The sequence below is a fragment of the Myotis brandtii genome, unplaced genomic scaffold (assembly GCF_000412655.1).
Source record: "Myotis brandtii unplaced genomic scaffold, ASM41265v1 scaffold45, whole genome shotgun sequence".
In the NCBI taxonomy this organism is placed as follows: Eukaryota; Metazoa; Chordata; class Mammalia; order Chiroptera; family Vespertilionidae; genus Myotis; species Myotis brandtii.
The window spans coordinates 5002331-5007435 of NW_005367209.1; positions in this window are offsets into that span (position 1 = coordinate 5002331).

The window sequence follows — 5105 nt, forward strand, 5'->3', positions numbered from 1 at the left end:
ATCCTGTGACAAGCCAGTCAGGTAGGTACATGTAATTCCCGATGTACAGATAACACAAGGAGCACTGAAGTTACTTGCCCAAAAAAACGCAACTAGCAAGGAGGTGAAATCAGGATTCAAACCCCTGTTTGTCTGACTGCAGACCCGACTCCACTAACACCTTCACAACATTCTTTCATGATTTTTGTGCCTCTGTGTGACACCCGTTTTCCGCTGCCTGGTAAACCCTCACCGCTTGCAGCAGGTGCTGTAGGAGTTCCACCCATATCCTGTTGGCCCCACCAGTTTAGTTCATGCCAACCGGACTTCCAACCGCCAGCACCTGCAACTTTTTGCCTGAGAGCTTTCTGAAGTGCTGGTGCCTGCTCTGCACATGTGACAGGCCAGAAGTGCCAGAAAATTAATGCCCCCCAGGAGATACTTTCAACCAATGATGATAGGAGTGGTCATCCCCCTGTACTCTTGTCCCTTGAATGTGATAGTTCTGAGGCATGGTCTACACTGTTTCCCAGCATCCCTCAGTAGGATTAAGCTCTATTTGTTTATAATTGTTAACTTGCTTGATAATTCATTCATGTTGACTTCTTTCCTTTCCATGTCTCTCTTTCTCACTCCTTTACTGGGATTACCACCTAAAACAACTAACTACTTGCTTTCAAATTCTTGTCTTGGGGTTGTCTTCTGAGGGAATCTGACCTAAGACACTGCTCCTTCAAACCCAGCTCAAACTCCTATTCCGGGAAGTCTTTTCCACCTTCATCCTCTGCTCATCGCTGGGCACACTCCTTGAAGGTCACATGGGCTCACATTGCCTTGCAGGGGTCAGTTTACAAGTCGGTGTTAGGTTCTCTATTGCTGCTGTAACAAATTATCACATAGTAGCTTAAAACAACACCCATTTATTATCTCACAGTTCTGTGGGTCAGAAGTCCAGGTACAGCCTGGTTGAGCTGAGTGCTCTGCTTAAGGTCTCATGAGGCTGTAGTCAAGGTGACGGCAAGGCTTTGCTTCTTTCCGGAGGGCCTGAGAATGGATCAGCTGCCAAGCCCATCTAGGTTGTCAGCTGAATTCAGCTTCCTGTGGTTGTAGGACTGAGGTCTCGGTTTATTTTCTGGTTGTCCACCAAGGGCCCGTCCTTCAAGACTTCCTGCACTACTTTGCATGCTTTCCAAGTGGCCCCCTCCAGCACTAGCAGGTCCAGTTGGAAAAAGTTTTCTGCTTATAAAGGCTTATGTAATTAGATTGGGCCCAGATAATCCAGGATAATCTCCCTATTTTGAGGTTCTTAACCTTAATTCCACTTGCAAAGCCCCTTTTATCATGTAATATGACATACTTACAGATTCCAGGGATTAAGAAGTAAACATCTTACCTGGCTGGTGTGGCTCAGTGGTTGAGCGTCGACCTATGAACCAGGAGGTCACTGTTTGATTCCCAGTCAGACACATGCCCAGGTTGCAGGATCGATCCCCAGTAGGGGGCATGTAGCAAGCAGCCAATCAATAATTCTCTCTCATCATTGATGTTTCTATCTCTCTCCCTCTCCCTTTCTCTCTGAAATCAATAAAAATATTTTTTAAAAGAGAAATGAACATCTTTGGGGACCATTTTGCTTACACCATTCATCTTCCCCACTGTATCAGTTACCTATTTCTTTGTAAAGAAACCACCCCAAAATTCAATGGCTTAAACCAACAACCATTTTGTGTCCTCAGGATTCCACAGTAGGGACGGGCTCAGCTTGGCATTCCTTCTGCTGGAGGCACCAGAGGAACCAAGCCTCAGTTGCCTACAACAGAAAACCAGGCCTGAAAGCTTTCCTCTCTTCTCCCCTGTCTCACTCTCCCCACCTCCTCACTCTGGCTTTCTGTAATCGCCTCCCAAAGAAAGGGCTTGAACCCAAGTCTTTATCAGAAGGCTGTTACCATCACAGATCTAACATTTTCCTTGTTATTCTTATTTAATTTTTAGGATTGTCTTCTTATGGTGTTTCTATGTGGTCCCAATCTATCTGAATGTATGTTAGCTTTGCAAAATGTTTTCTACTATTATTAAAAATATAACCAGACCCCACTTCCACCTCACTTGCTGGTCCACACTCCAGGTCTTCCTATGATCTGAAATCAATTTTTCCCAGTAGATTTGTCTTGCTCCAGTCCTTTATTTCCTCACAGTTTGAGAAAAAATAGTCCAATTATCTGAATAAACTTCATGCTGAGGCTATAGATTTTCATTTCCTCATTTCTCTACTACATTCTGTAACTTCCTATTTTCCCCCCTAAACTCCTGCTCTGAACTTAAAAGCACTGGTTGGTAACCAATTTCCGTTCCTTGACAAAGAAAGCCCTGTTTACATTTAGTCTCTGAATCTGTTACATAAGGTCCAGCAGTCACGTTTCCTCCTTGTGCTGTACAAGCAGTTTATATTGGGCTGCACGTATAGACAGCATAGGATAATCGCAGAAATCTTAGGATCATAGTCCTTCTGCATAGCGAGTGTCTAAATACAGAATGTTCTCACTTATCAGTGGAGCCAAGAATCAAAAAGAAAAAGATTAGATTTGTGGTTACCGGAGTGGGAGATAGGGATGAAGGCGGTCAAAAGGTACAAACTTCCAGTTATAAGATAAGTACCGGCCATGTAGTGTACAACATAGTGACAATAGTTAACACTAGTGCATGGTATATATAGTATGAAAGTTAAGAGAGTAGATCCTAAGAGTTCTCATTACAAGGATTAAAAAAGCACACACAATTCTTTCAAAGAAAATATTCTTGAGATGTGGAATTATGGGTAATTTAATAATTTTCTGTCTACTTTTCTATCATTTTCAAAACTGTATAATGACCATGTTTTATTTTTATGGTCAGATAAAAAAAATGAGTTTATTTTTTTAAAGTAATTATCCAATTATCTCCTTTCCAGATAGAAACTGAGGTCCAGAGTGGTTATCTGAGGCCATCAGGTCATTTAATGGTATGGCTCTAGGCCACCAATTCCTAGAGCCACCAATTCCTGGGGTGACCCTACATATCAGTCTCATCTTAATGTGGAAACCCACAGAAGCTGACTCAGAGTCATAGCTAATGTGGGCAATGACCCCAGGAAAACACCAGTGGGAGGAAGGCTGGCAGGTGGAGACGTGAGAAGAGAGAGGTGAATTATCAGCCAGTCAAGGTGAATTATCAAGTGAGCTACCACTCAGAGAAAGGGATCTGTGTCCACAGAAACCCCTGGGAGCCATGGCAGAACACACCTCACAGCACCCCACTTCAGGGAGAGGGAGCTGGGGTGTTGAATATGCCACCTCCTGTCAGACATCAAGGACCACTCCCAGAGTGGTGACAATTCCTGAGCACTCTGGCCTGTCACATGGTTGGGCAAAGTGGGCTTTGGCAGCAAGAGGAAGCCCTGGCAGCTAGAAGTGGGTCCTGCCCACTAAAGGGTCAGATTGAGAGGATGTGGGTGAGTAGCAACAGCATCTACCACAGGTGTAACAGGAAGGAAACGAAATTGTGAACTTTGAAGGGCATCTAGATCCCTAAGTACCAAAATCATAAGCATACTCTAGAGGTCACAGGGCCCCAACTTACCACCTGGCAAAACTTCATTTAGGTTAACATTACCTCCAGGAAATTGTTTGTGGAGGCAGCACAGTAGTTCATGACACCCAGTAATATCTATGTCAGTAAGTACTCTTTGGTTGCAAGTGACAAAATCCAACTCCAATCAATGTAGTTACAAAAGTGGGAGTTGGGGGAGGGGGGAGGGGATGTCACTTCCTTGTGAAGGTAGGGCAGAGTGCAAACTTATTGCAATTCATCCATAGAGTGAGCACAAATCTTGCAATTAACCCACCCAGATGAGATGCCTTTTAAAAACTTTGCACTAAAACAACTTATATGCTAGCAGCAACCTAGCTATCTCCAGAAGAAGAGAGGGATGCTGAGCACAAAGATGAACAAATGTCCTCCTCAATACTGTGACAAAGTAGCGGCCACCCAGCAGAACATAGGACCATGAGGGAATGTGACTCTTGTGTGTTAAATTGTGAATTTATTTGGAAATAGGATCTTTGCAAATATGATCCATTTAAGATGAAGTCATGCTGGATTAGTATGAGCCTCATTCAACATGGCTGGTGTCCTTTTAGAAAGAGAGGAGTCAGACACACAGGGAAATGCCATAGAACAGAGGTTCTCAACCTGTGGGTTGCGACCCCTTTGGCGGTCGAACAACCCTTTCACAGGGGTCGCCTAAGACCATCCTGCATATCAGATATTTACATTACGATTCATAACAGTAGCAACATTACAGTTATGAAGTAGCAACGAAAATAATTTTATGGTTGGGTCACAACATGAGAAACTGTATTTAAAGGGCCAGAAGGTTGAGAACCACTGCCATAGAATGATGGAGACAGACGTTGGAGCCATGCATCTACAAACCGAGGACCTCCAAGGATTGCTGGCATCTCCAGAAGCTGAAAGGAAGGCATGGAGCAGATTATCCCGTAGAGTTTCAGAGACAGCATGGCACTGCTGACATCTTGATGTTGGACTTCTAGCCTTAGAGCTATGACAGAACAAATGCTTATCTCACACAGTTTGTCATATTTTGTTATGGCAGCAGTTTTGCTCTGAATGTTTGTGTCCCCGAGAGTTTATATGTTGAAGTTCTAACCCCAAGGTAATGGAAGGAAGGCCTTGGGAAGTGATTAGGTCATGAGGATGGAGCCCTCATGAATGCAATTGGTGCCCTTATAAAAGAGGCCTGAGGAAGCTCCCTGGCCCTTTCTGCCATGTGAAGGCAGAAAAGATAGTCATCTATGAACCAGAAAAAGGGCCCTCACCAGACACCCAATCTGCTGGCACCTTGATCTCAGACTTGCCAGCCTCCAGAACTATGAGAAATAAAGTTTGTTTGTGCCCAGCCAGTGTGACCCAGTGGTTGAGCATCGACCTATGAACCAGGAGGTCGTGATTCGATTCCTGGTCAGGGCACATGCCCAGGTTGCAGGTTCAATCTAGGGGGCATGCAGGAGCAGCTGATCAAGGATTCTCTCTCATCATTGATGTTTCTATCTCTCTCTCCCTCTCCCTTC